The sequence below is a fragment of the Salvelinus sp. IW2-2015 genome, linkage group LG16 (assembly GCF_002910315.2).
Source record: "Salvelinus sp. IW2-2015 linkage group LG16, ASM291031v2, whole genome shotgun sequence".
Lineage (NCBI taxonomy): Eukaryota > Metazoa > Chordata > Actinopteri > Salmoniformes > Salmonidae > Salvelinus > Salvelinus sp. IW2-2015.
Genome location: NC_036856.1, coordinates 36089235 through 36102021, shown reverse-complemented (window position 1 = coordinate 36102021; position 12787 = coordinate 36089235). Strand labels below are relative to the sequence as shown.

At 43.3% G+C, this 12787-nt stretch overlaps 1 pseudogene; it reads left to right on the top strand.

Moving 5' to 3' along the window:
- Positions 1 to 12787, top strand: part of LOC111976125 (inactive tyrosine-protein kinase transmembrane receptor ROR1-like) — a 505588-nt pseudogene that overhangs the window by 32401 nt on the left and 460400 nt on the right.

The window sequence follows — 12787 nt, the reverse complement described above, 5'->3', positions numbered from 1 at the left end:
CCCCTAAGTTCTAATGATATTCCAGACCAGTATTTATAGAGTACTGATCCCCTAACGTCTAATGATATCCCACCAGGACCTATGAAATATAGAGACTATCCACCAGAGTCTACATGATATTCCAACCCATATTATAAGACTGATCCCCCTAGATCTAATGATATCCCAGACCATGGTATATAGAGGACTTGTTCCCCCTAGAGTCTAATGATATCCCAGACCATGTATATAAAGACTGATTCCCCTACGATCTAATGATTATCCCCAGACCATGTATATAGAGACTGCCCCCTAAGTCTAATATATCCCAGACCATATATAGAGACTGATTCCCCTAGAGTCTAATGATATCCCAGACCAGTATATAGAGGACTGATCCCCCTAGAGTCTAATGATATCCCCAGACCATGTATCATAGAACTGTAAAAATCTCTTGAACTCGTCATTGATCCCCTTAATGATATCCCAACCATGTAAAAAGAATTTTAGGAAATCTGGGTATGATGATAGTTGACGTAACTCTGCGAGCTAATAATCTTACTGACTTTATCTCCTTGTTCTATGAATAGTGCCTCCTAGACTTGACAACAGTCCAGTATCCTGGTCGTTTCATAATGTGTCAAATTCTGCTGCCAAAGTTAAACGCTCCTTATTAAAATGAAACCGCCATAATTCATCTAATTGGCCCAATAAGCTTTAAAATAGATAGCCCTCCCTTTTCAGTTACTTTCATTCTCTGTGTTTAGGATAATCTTACACCTCTGATATAAGCTTTCAAAGCTTCCCAGAGAATAGATGCAGAGATGTTTGGGTTCTATTTTGTACTCATGAAAAGTCGATTGACTCAAAGCAAAATTGACAAAGTGTTCATTACTGAAGTTGATATTTAGCCGCCAGCAGTGGCAGATTGTCAACAGTTTGAAAGGACTACTTCCATCAGTAACAAGTGCGTGGTCAGTTATATGAACATGAAGACTATGGAATGGAGAAGTCTGTCATCGTACAAGGAAAGTAGTCTATGCGCGTAAAAGTGAAACTGATTGAGAAAAAATAGAGCTTTTCCAGATGATTAACATTCCATTCCAAGGGTTTGAACACTATGAATTCAGACATAAAGGTTCAACAACTCTATCTAAAGTATTGAACAAGTAGTATGTTTAGTGGAGGATCGATCCAAAATGGTCTAACCAACAGTTAATTCACCACCTAAGATTCCAAAACATAGTGGGCATACATAGTCTGGAGTGTAGAAGAAAACCAATTTAAAAAATCACCATGTGTCCCAATTAGAGCATAAATATTAACAAGAATACATCCGTATTGAGCAGCCTACCACTGACAATTATGTATCTACCAAGGGATCTCAATCACATTAGAACCTGTAAAAGTACCGATCTGGGAAGTTAAAATAGCCACCCCTCTGCCTTACTCTAACTGAGAAGGAACACCTGACCCAACCCATCTGCACCGAAGACTTGCATGTGTGAAACCTTCAGATGAGTTTCTTGGGGAAAGATGATGTGAGCTGTTCAATTGATGAAGGTTGTTAGAGCCGAATTTGACAATTTGTAAAAAGAGAACATACAGAGCTCGCGATGACATTTGGTACAATATATTAAATTATTAATGCATGTGATGAAAATATTAGTACTTACCTTATGATTATAAATTACCTTATTAGATATATTAATTTGTTGTTAGTTAACTTAAGTTTTGCCCCCCCCTCTTGTCCATTCGGGAAAGGAGTCCTCTGCTACACGTGAGCGGGGTTTATAGGTTTTTGACCATTACAGAACATTACAACAGGTATATTATGTATTCTTCCATATCAAGTAATTATATTGCTTTAAGTGCGATTGGAGAATATTTTTTTTTGTTAATATAAGAATAATATATATTTTTTGTTGCACCATATCCTGGATCTCACTTGAATGTTTGGCCGTTTGGAAACCTTGAGTGTGGACTGTATGCGCTACAAACAACCACGCTTCAGCCTTGGCCAGTGGCTAATGTAAAGAGGAAAAGAACCACTACAAAGTGTGTAGCACCCTTACCACGTTAACTGGTTATTCTATGCCCCTGCAGTTCGCAAGTAAGAACATGTAAAGCCATTCCGTCCAGCAGATGGACTACACTAGACTGATCATGTCTTAAAGAATAAGAGAGAGAGGACGTTAGTTAAGGACCAAGGTACAATGTAAACTACAAATCTTAGTGAACCTAATAAAGCGCAAATTTAAAAAACAAAAGAACACAGTGACGAACAACAAAAAACATAAAAAACAATAACAAAATAAAGAGGGAAAACCCTTCCCTCACAATCCGCCGAAGCGTCTCCCCAACTGAGATGCAAAACCCTAAATACAAAAAACCGTTTAAGCAAAGCATGATAACTTTTACTCTGTGCTTACCTAGATTGTGACCATTTTATCCAGAGAACCAAACATACATTAGATGGGTCCCCAGCTGAGTCACAGAAAAACAACCTTGGTAAAAAGAGTCCTTAAAGAACAGATACAAATGTAAAACTATGAAAAACAGCCAGAATATTGGCATTAGAGCCGCTTAGATCAAATAAATATTAATGATACAAATGAAAAATATATACAGTATATATATACAGTACATACATACAACATACATACAACATACAACATATCTGCATTTGTATCACATTTATATACCGTGTTCTCTGTTCGTCTGTTGGGCCAGTTCGTTTTGTTCTCAAACCTAACAGCATTTCCCCCTTGCTCCTGCTTGTCTAAATTCCCTGTTCTCTTGTTTTCCTGGTTTGTCCTTTCAGCCTGCCTTACCCTGAGCCTGTCTACCGTCCTTGTACCTTTTCCCTCTACTCTGGATTACCGACCTCGACTGACCTGACCCTGAGCCGTCTACCCCCCGTGTACCTTTTCCCTCAACTCTGGAATTACCGCAGCTCTGACTGACCACCCTAGCCTGTCTACCGTCCTATACCTTTGCCTCTACTCTGGATTACGAGCGCTGCTGCCTGACCCTGAGCCTGACTGCCGTGCCGAACTCTTTCCCTTCTACTCTGGTTTACCGACCTCTTGCACTGACCTGAACCTGAGCCTGCTGACCGTCCTGTACCTTTTTCCCACTACTCATGTCACCAGCTCTGGACTGACCTGACCCTAAGCCTGTCCTACCGTCCTGTACCTTTACCCTCACTCTGTGTATTACCGACCTCTGACGACCTGACCCTGCAGCCTGTTCTACCGTCCTATTTACCTTTTCCCCTCTCTCTGCGATTACCACCTCTGACGACCTGCCCTGAGCCCTGTTCTACCTCCTGTACCTTTACCCTCCCACTACTCTGGATTACCGACCTCTGCCTGACCTGAACCTGAGCCTGCCTGCCGTCCTGTACCTTTGGCCCACTACTCTGGATTACCGATCTCTGCCTGACCTGACCCTGAGCCTGCCTGCCGTCCTGTAACTTTGTCCCACTACTCTGGGTTACCGACCTCTGCCTGACCTGAACCTGAGCCTGCCTGCCGTCCTGTAACTTTGCCTGCTCGTGTTTGATTTAATAAACTTTTGTTACTTCGACTCTGTCTGCACCTGGGTCTTACCTTCTTACCTTCAAACCCCATTGCCCTTTATGGTTGTTGCGTCTGGGGTCCACTCACCAACCAAGAATTCACTAAATGGGACAAACACCAAATTGAGACTTTGCATGGAGAATTCTGCACGAATATCCTATGTGTACAACACCAAATAATACATGCAGAGCAGAATTAGGCCGATACCCGCTAATTATCAAAATCCCGAAAAGAGACGTTAAATTCTACAACCACCTAAAAGGAAGCGATTCCCAGAGTCCCCTAAGCAAGCTTCACAAACACAAACAGACCCCACAGAGCCCCAGGATAGCAACACAATTAGACCCAACCAAATCATGAGAAAACAAAAAGTTTGACCATATTAGAGACACATATTTCCCTCAGATTACACAGATCCACAAAGAATTTGAAAACAAATCCAATTTTGATAAACTCCCATATCTACTGGGTGAAATACTACAGTGTGCCATCACAGCAGCAAGACTTGTGACCTGTTGCCACAAGAGTAGAGCAACCAATGAAGAACAAACACCATTGTGAATATATAACCCATATTTATGTTTATTTATTTTCCATTTTGTACTTTGCACATGGTTACAACACTGTATATAGACATAATATGACATTTGAAATGTCTTTATTCTTTTGGAACTTTTTTAAGTGTAATGTTTACTGATAATTTGTATTGTTTATTTCACTTTTGTTTATAATCTATTTCACTTGCTTATGCAATGTTAACATATGTTTCCCATGCCAATATAGCCCTTAAATTGGAATTGGAATTGAGAGAAAGAGAGAAGGGTTAAGTGGAGGCAGGTGTTCCATGGCAAACCTTACACCGTCTTACACCCTCCCTCCCCCACCTCAAACCCACAGAGAGGGGGTCATAAGACACCCGTGTTGGGTCACACCTGTCAATCTTTAGCTCGTCCTCTCTGTCTGTCTCTATCTCTATCTCTCTCCTCTCTCTCTTTCTCTCTCTCMCTCTCCTTCTTTCTCTCTCCATCTCGCTCTGTCTCTTTCTCTCTCTCTCCCTCTCTCTCTGTCATCCTCTCTCTGTCACGTTCTGACCGTAGTTCCTTTTTTATGTCTTTATTTTAGTTTGGTCAGGGTGTGAGTTGGGGTGGGCATTCTATGTTGTTTTTCTATGTTTTGTTCTAGTCATTATATTTCTATGTGTTTGGCCTAGTATGGTTCTCAATTAGAGGCAGGTGTCGATCGTTGTCTCTGATTGAGAATCATACTTAGGGAGCCTGTTTTCCCACTATGGGTTGTGGGTAGTTATTTTCTGTTTAGTGTTTTTTGTTTGCACCTTACAGAACTGTTCGTTTGTTGTTTTTGTTCAGTATTCATTCTTTATTAAATTATTATGAATACGTACCACGCTGCACTTTGGTCCTCTTCTCCTTCCACCAACGACAACCGTTACACTCTCTCTCTCTGTCTCTCCCTCATCAGACTTTCTCACCCTCCAGGTTTATTCTGGGCGAACTTGTTCTCAACTGGCCTACCTGGTTAAATAAAGGTGAAAAAAATTATATATATAAAATTATTTCCTGTGTGTGTTTTCCTCATGGTGTAAGGAACCGCCACCTGCATGGTTGATTTAAAGTGGGTAGTTTCTCAGTGTTGTGTTTAGCAGATGGGAGCTTTTCTCCCTTCCCCTTTTCCTCATCCAGCTGTTCAATTAATTCAGATTGCATGAATGTGAAGAGAAATGGCCACCGTGACTGTACTGTACACTCCCAAAAGCATAGTTTACGCTCCTTACTAAACTGTACCAAGACCAAGAGAACCCCTACCTTGAGTTATTTGATGATAAAAATGATGGAACTACCCTAAGAATAGCAGATGTTCTGTTGATTGTATCTACCTACAGTACTTCTCCCATATAAAGGTGGTGGACTGAGCCTTGGAGGAACACTGACAGAAGACGATGTCTATCACAGTCTCTGGCATAGCCGTCAGTCAGTCAGTCAGTCAGTCAGCAAGTACCCTGTAGAGTTGCAACAACATTATTGCGATCTCTGTCTCTCGAACAAGCATTTCAGAGGACCTATTTGAAGCACGAACAATTTATTTTCATTTTTTCCTCTCTCTCCTTCTCACATGAATGGTTCACAAAGCTTCTTTTGTGAGGCCTCTCTCCATCTCTCTCTCTCTCCATCTCTCTCTCTCATCTCTCTCCATCTCTCTCTCCCACCCTCTCTCTCTCTTCATTCTCTCTCATTCTCCCTCTCTCTCTCTCTCTCTCTCTCTCCATCTCGCTGTCTGTCTGTCTGTCTGTCTGTCTGTCTGTCTGTCTGTCTGTCTGTCAGTCAGTGGGTGCATTGAAGGAATGATGAGCCGCTATGACAGACATGTACATATCTGTTCCTCAGTGAAGCTGGGCTTCCAGTGGGGAGGGTAATGTACAATTCCTCAAAGGTTTCCCGGTTCAAATCCCTCGCGGGCCAGTCTTGTTGTTGTGTCCTTAATTAACTTCAACCTGAAACATCCAGCTGTGTTACTGGTCAGTGGTCAGAGGTCAGGAGGACAAATCTAAGACATGTTAGGGTCTAAGAATGAAAGTGTCTGCCTGAAGGAACTCACAGCAAGTGTTACTGTGAGGGGGTCACGGGCACAAATCTAAGACGTGAGGGTCAAAGGATGAAAGTGTCTGCCTGAAGGAACTCACAGCCAAAGGGCAAAGGCTCAGAATATTATTGTTTCAGTTGTACAGTATTTTCAATGTTGGTCAGGCCAGGATTTTTGAGGACATTCAGGCAGACTTGGTCATTGGTGAGTGAGAGTAAGGAAAACATGCATCACACACACGTAGGCCTGGACACACATACTAAATGTGGGACATACACACTCAGTCAGTACCGACACACTCAACACCCAGCGTTGTCTGGAACAGCAGTGCCTACATTATCCTCCCCACTCCAGCACAGACGACCACTGATTAAGACAGACCTAAAATAGAAACACCCACTACTCCTGATAACAGTATCTACAGGAAAATACAGCGTTTCTTATTGACTAGAAGAGTTCAACCATAAGTCATCTTGTGGACCCAGACGTGTGTCTGATTATTATACTCTGATTAGTAGGGAATTGCAAGGACTTCACGATACAATATTATCACAATACTTTGGTGCCGATACACAGTGGCAGATTTAGGCGTAGGTGACATGGGCAGCCGCCCAGGGCGGCATCTTGCCCAGGGGTGGCACAAAAAAACAAACCTATTCAGAATGGTGACATTTGCACGATCGGTTTTCTATCGCTCATTTGCACGTCACGTCAATGATATCATGTCACCGTGTGGGACTGTGGGTCAATTAACCAACCCCTACCACCTTTTATTCGATCCAAACATGGAGCTCTACACGAGGAGTAGTCATAGATGGCCTAAACGAGGAATTTGCCTGTTATTATTACGTCTTCATCAGACATGAGGACATTAGTTTCTCACAAACAAGTACGATCTTTGTCCCCCATGTAGCGTCTCTTGCCAGATCTCGCGATAACTATATGGAAGCCTATAAGCTTTCATCTTTATCGCGGGTTTTTGGAGCAGTCGGCCTTCTTCTTGCTACGCCAAGCCACGTGCAGACCCTTGGCCTCAGGTTATGTCGAGACTATAAAGGACCTCCGTTTTACTGTGTCTTTTGGAATAGATACTTTTTGTACCTCGTTTCTCCAGCATCTTTCACACGGTCCTTTTGCAGTTTGATCTGGGATTCAGATTATGAAACTTTTCGCACCAAACGGTAATTCAACCATGCTTACATGGAAGTGAGAGCGCAGAACGTTCTCTTCCTGGAAAGTGGTATGCCGGCTGCGTGTCCATTGGTGTTTTATACCTCTGCTGTACTGTCTGTTTGTACAGATGGAGGGTGGTACCGACTCATGGCGTTTGGAAAATCTTGCTACCCCAGGATGAAACAGATAACACAATTTTTTTTCTGAGGTCTTGGCTGACCTTTCTTAGATTTTCCCATGATGTCAAGCAAGAGCCCACTGAAGGCTTTGCAAGGTAGGCCATGAAATACATCCCAGGTAACACCTTCACAATCTCGATTCAAAAATGTCCTATTAGCCTATCAGAAGCTTCTAAGGACCTTGAGACATCATTTTTCAGGAATTTCCAGCTGTTTAAAGCACAGTGTAGTAGTTGTATGTACAACCTATCTGACCCACTGAAATTGGTGACGGATAACAGTGAATTGACTATCAAAGAGGTGACTATGATTCAATCATCTCGCTATGGTTGTGGGGACAGGAAGAAACGCTATTAGGATAGTCGTCGACAGACGAGCAGAGGAGATGACTGTGTCATGCCACAAAGTAGATGTACTAACCAGACTTGGCCAAAACTACTAAGTTGGTTAAACAAGAATCTTGTGGAGTGAACACGCAGAGTTTTAATGACTCCAACCTAAAAGTGTATGTAAAGCCTACGACTTCAGGCCAGGCTGTAAGAGGAGGGTGGAGATAAGAAGCTTACTTGTGTGATCAGTGTGATGAATCTTAGGTCATGAAGGATTCCATGTGATCTCTATGAGCCAATTCTCTTATGCCTTTGTAGGGTACTCTGTATCGTGTATTTTTTGGAGGTATTTATGGTGTGGAAAGCCACAGATGTTCAAGGAACCAAGGGGAAGCTCAGCGGATTGCCACACCAGATTGGTACTGGATAACGGCCCATGGTTAATCCAGAACTCGTAGCTGAATAGGCATGGTGAGTTGCTTCAGACCTTCCCAGACCTAGGGGTTGAACCATCCAGCACCAATGACGACAATGGATTCCAGCTCAATGAGAGGCAGCCTCTGTTTGGCGAGCTAATGTGCGATCTAGAAAACGCCGGGTAAAGCGCCCAGAGTCTATGAAAGCAGGAATGTCCAACTGACATTGGTCCCACCGCAGGTTGGTCCGGAAGCAGGTTGTGTTACCCTGTCGGCAGCTGGAGACTGTATCTGACTCGCCAGTAATTCTCCATCTACTGACGAGTCATCCCGTCAATGATCGGCTGAGGGACTTACAGATAATTGTAATGTGTGGGGTACAGAGATGAGCGTAATCATTAAAAAATTCTTGTTAACTACACTAATATTGGCACACAGAGTGAGACCATGGAATTATTTTGTGACTTGTTAAGCACTTTTTTACTACTGAAACTTATTTAGGCTTGCCCATAAAAAGTAGCGTTTTTGAATACTTATTGACTCCAAGGCTTTCAGCTTTTTACTTTGTATTAATTTGTAAAAATCTTAAACATACATTCCAATTTCACATTATGGGGTATTGGTGTCGTAGGCCGAGTGACACCAAATATAATTAAACATTTGTACCAAAACAAACTGGAAAAAGTCAAGGTGTGTGAATACTCTGAAGGGCACTGGTAGACATTCCTCACAGCCTGGATGTCACGGTAACTCCCTCTCGGCGCTTGAGGTCGCCAGTCTGCTTATTATTACTCAACCTGTCACCCATTGTTACTTCGCAACCAGCGTCTCATCAGACTCACCTGGACTTCCATAACCTTCCTGATTAACCTTCCTATAACTGTCATCAATTGGGTTCTTTCCCTATGTTTATTGACTGTTGTGTTTCATGTATGGTGTACTCGTGTTTCTTGTAATGTTCATTGTTCGTTATTCATTAAATATTACTCCCTGTACTTGCTTCCCAGTTCTAGCGTACAACCTACAGAATAACGCCTACCAAAGGGAAGCCACAACGATTTACATTTTTGTATTCCTTTTTTCTGGTGACGTCCGGTCCAAAAGGGCTCTGCTGAAGCAACGGGGGATACGCAGCAAGGCTCGTCAGGCTTCCATGCCTCAAGTGGCTAACAGGTTCTCTAATTCTTGGTTTTCCCATACCGAGGGATGCCTCAGCTAGCTCGTCAGGCCCATGCCTCAGCTAGCTGAACCAGGTTAAAGACTCGGTATTGGATCGGCAGGCTCCCATACCTCAGCCGGCTTCGACAGGTTCGCGCCTCAGCAAAGCGACTCGCCCGCTTTTTGGTCCCCCCGGACCGGTCCTCTGCGTCGGCGTCTGCGCTGCGAGTCCGTGTCAGGGTGGGGTTACTGTCACGTATACTCCCTCTCCGGTGCACGAAGGTCACATCTATTTATTACGCACACGCTGTTCACATCGTTACGCGCACAGCGCTCATCAGACTCACCTGGACGCCATCACCTTCCTGATTACCTTCCTTATAACTGTCACTCCCTTTGGTTCTTTCCCTAGGCGTTATTGACTGTTTGTGTTTTCATGTCTGTACGCTACTCGTGTCTTGTATGTTCCATCTCGTTTATGTTATTAAATATTAACTCCCTGTAGTTGTTGCTTCCCGACTCTAGCGTACACGTTACACTGGGTCACACTTTTTTGGGATAGTTCGGATCATACCTATCACAATGATCTAATTGATAAGCAAACTGCTTGCTTAAGGTTTACGGTCAGGGTTTGTATAAGGGTAAAGAGTTAAGGTTAAGGGTTAGTAGTTAGTTAGTTTTTGCAAAATGTTACTGATAGTCTGTAGAGCATCTACAGTGGACTATCCAAATAAGTGTTACCAAGCTGTAATGAGTAGCGCAATGGATTCTGAACAGACCTCGCAAAAGGATGTCACTGTTTGCCAGAGGAAGGAAAGGCACATCTGATGACTTAACTAAAACTTGTTTTTGTTCTCCCCAAAACTACGCAATAAGGGACTGGAAATCAGTTTAGTTGTGTCCTAATGAAAACACAGTGGAAACAAAGGATTGGACTTTTTTCAAACAACGCTTTTGAATGTATTCCAGTCATACAAAAATGGCAAACAGCAAATATAAATGTATCTTGTCCAATGGGCTGCTTTTCAATCACCAAGAAATGGATATTAAATAATGCATTCAATTTCAGGCCAATGGTGAGTTTGAAGGTAGGGTGTGTTAGTCTGAACTAGCTTGTAGGCCTATCATCTGGATGACATCCGGAAGGGGAAAACATGAGCTGGCTGTTCTGTGTTGAACCCACCCCGGCCAACAGATAGTTATTCTAAGACTCAGTGTGGTGTATCTGCAACACCCACCCAACCTGAGTCAGCTAGCTGCCATGTCATGACAAGGTCTTGACGGTTCGGTCCATCCAATTGTATCCAATTGACAGCAATCTGTTCCTGAGAAAGACTTCATGACACACAGTGCCACGCATAGAATCACATGATGATTATGGGATCTCTACGGTGCCACCTTCCTGCATCACTTTGGACAGGCCTTGGCCATGGTCCCTACACTACCTTTCCAGCTACCCGGATAAGCACTAAATAAAACTCAGTAGTGCTAAACAACGACTGCCTAGTGTAACAGGGTTATATTGGTGATTCCCCTTGCCCTTTATTGTTAAGTCAATGGTTTTCTTGGTTTTAGCTTTGTCTTGGCCGTCACTACTATCATGGCATCTATTGTCTGGTTTGCGTAGCCTTGCTTACGAGGGAGGATGTTTCAGTTAGACTGCCCAGTGAACAAGCACCAAACAGCGGTTAAGTTGTTGGTTGCAAAGCACTGTACATCAAAGTGATTTTTTATACTCCAGTGGATGATTTAAAGTGTACAATTTATATAATATAATGACTAATGATTTTATGTTACTTATTAAAAATTTTAGAGGCAATAGGGTAGATAGTGTAATAGTGTAAGTATTTATATAACTACAATTTGTTTATTTGTCTTAGTACTTCTTTTGATATTTACAAGTCTTACTTTTTGTATATAATTTTTTTTACATTGTTATGATTATTTATTTTGTGTTGGTTGTCAATATGTCTGAATAAAAATGACTGTTAGTGCAGAAAGTTGCTTTTGGGGGGGGGGGGTTGGAAGGGTGGTTCGCTCGGAAGCAATACAAGCTAGAACGCGCCACTGACAATACGATATGTATGGCGATTCTCAACACATACAATATTATCACAATACTTTGGGTGGAGATGGAGAGCAAGCTATAAGGAAGTACAGCCAACACAGCTAGCGTAAACTGTATAGATTTGTGCCCCCTCACATATGATTACCCAATATTCCATGACTGTCAAGTCTGACATGAAGAATTAACCAAAAAGGCGGTTTCATATGATTGGACATTGTGCACAGTCATTCTAAATCCCTTCTCAATGCAGCTGCTAATGCCTCTGAAAGGTTAACATGGGGCTAGGGCTGAGCTGGGGCTGGGATGGGACTGAGGCTAAGTGCTGAGTGCTAGGGCTGAGGCTGGGGCTGAGGCTGGGGATGGGGCTGAGGCTAGGGCTGAGGCTGGAGCTGAGGCTGGGCTGAGGTTGGGGCTGAGGCTGGGTGCTTTGCAGGTTGGGGCCTGAAGGTTGGGGCTCGAGGCTGGCTGCTGAGGTTGAAGGCTGGGGCTGAGATTGAGGCTGGGCTGAGTCTGGGGCGAGATATGGAGGCTGGTGCTGAGGCTGGGGTTGGGGCTGGGGCATTCCTTGTAATAAAATGATAGGATGTGTTGTGTTATTCTCTGAGATGTAAAAGAGCTCTGGCTGTATCGTTATAGGGGCCTGGCGGCATAACGATGCTAAATGAACCCTTTCTGGAACATTCAGTCACACAGACAGACAGGCCTTCTGGACATTTTTTAATCAGTCTCACAGACAGACAGGCTTTTCTGAACTATCAGTCACAACAGACAGACAGCGCTTCTGGAACAATCAGTCAACACGACAGACCAGGCTTTCTGGAACAATTCAGTCTCAACAGACAGACAGGCTTTCTGGAACTATCAGTACACAGACAGAACAGCGCTTCTGGAACAATCCGTCTCACAGCACAGGCTCTGGAACAATGCATCCAATTTAAACAGACAAGGCAGGCTTTTCTAGAAACAAATCAGTCACAGACAGACGGCAAGCTTCCTGGATAATCAGTCTCACAGACAGGAGGCAGACTTTCTGGAACAAATCATCACGGACAGAAGCAGCGCTTTTCTGGACTATCAGTCCCAAACAGACAGGCCAGGCTCTCTCTCTCTTCTCTCGCTCTCTCTCTTCTCTTCTCTCTCTTCTCTCTCTCTCTCTCTCTCTCTCTCTCTCTCTCTCTCTCTCTCTCTCTCTCTCTCTTCTCAAGTCTGTCCTCAGTCTCTTCTCTCTCTCTCTCTCTCTCTCTCTTACTCTCTGTCTCTCTCTCCGTCTCGTCTCCTCTCTATTCAATTTCAATTAAGGGCT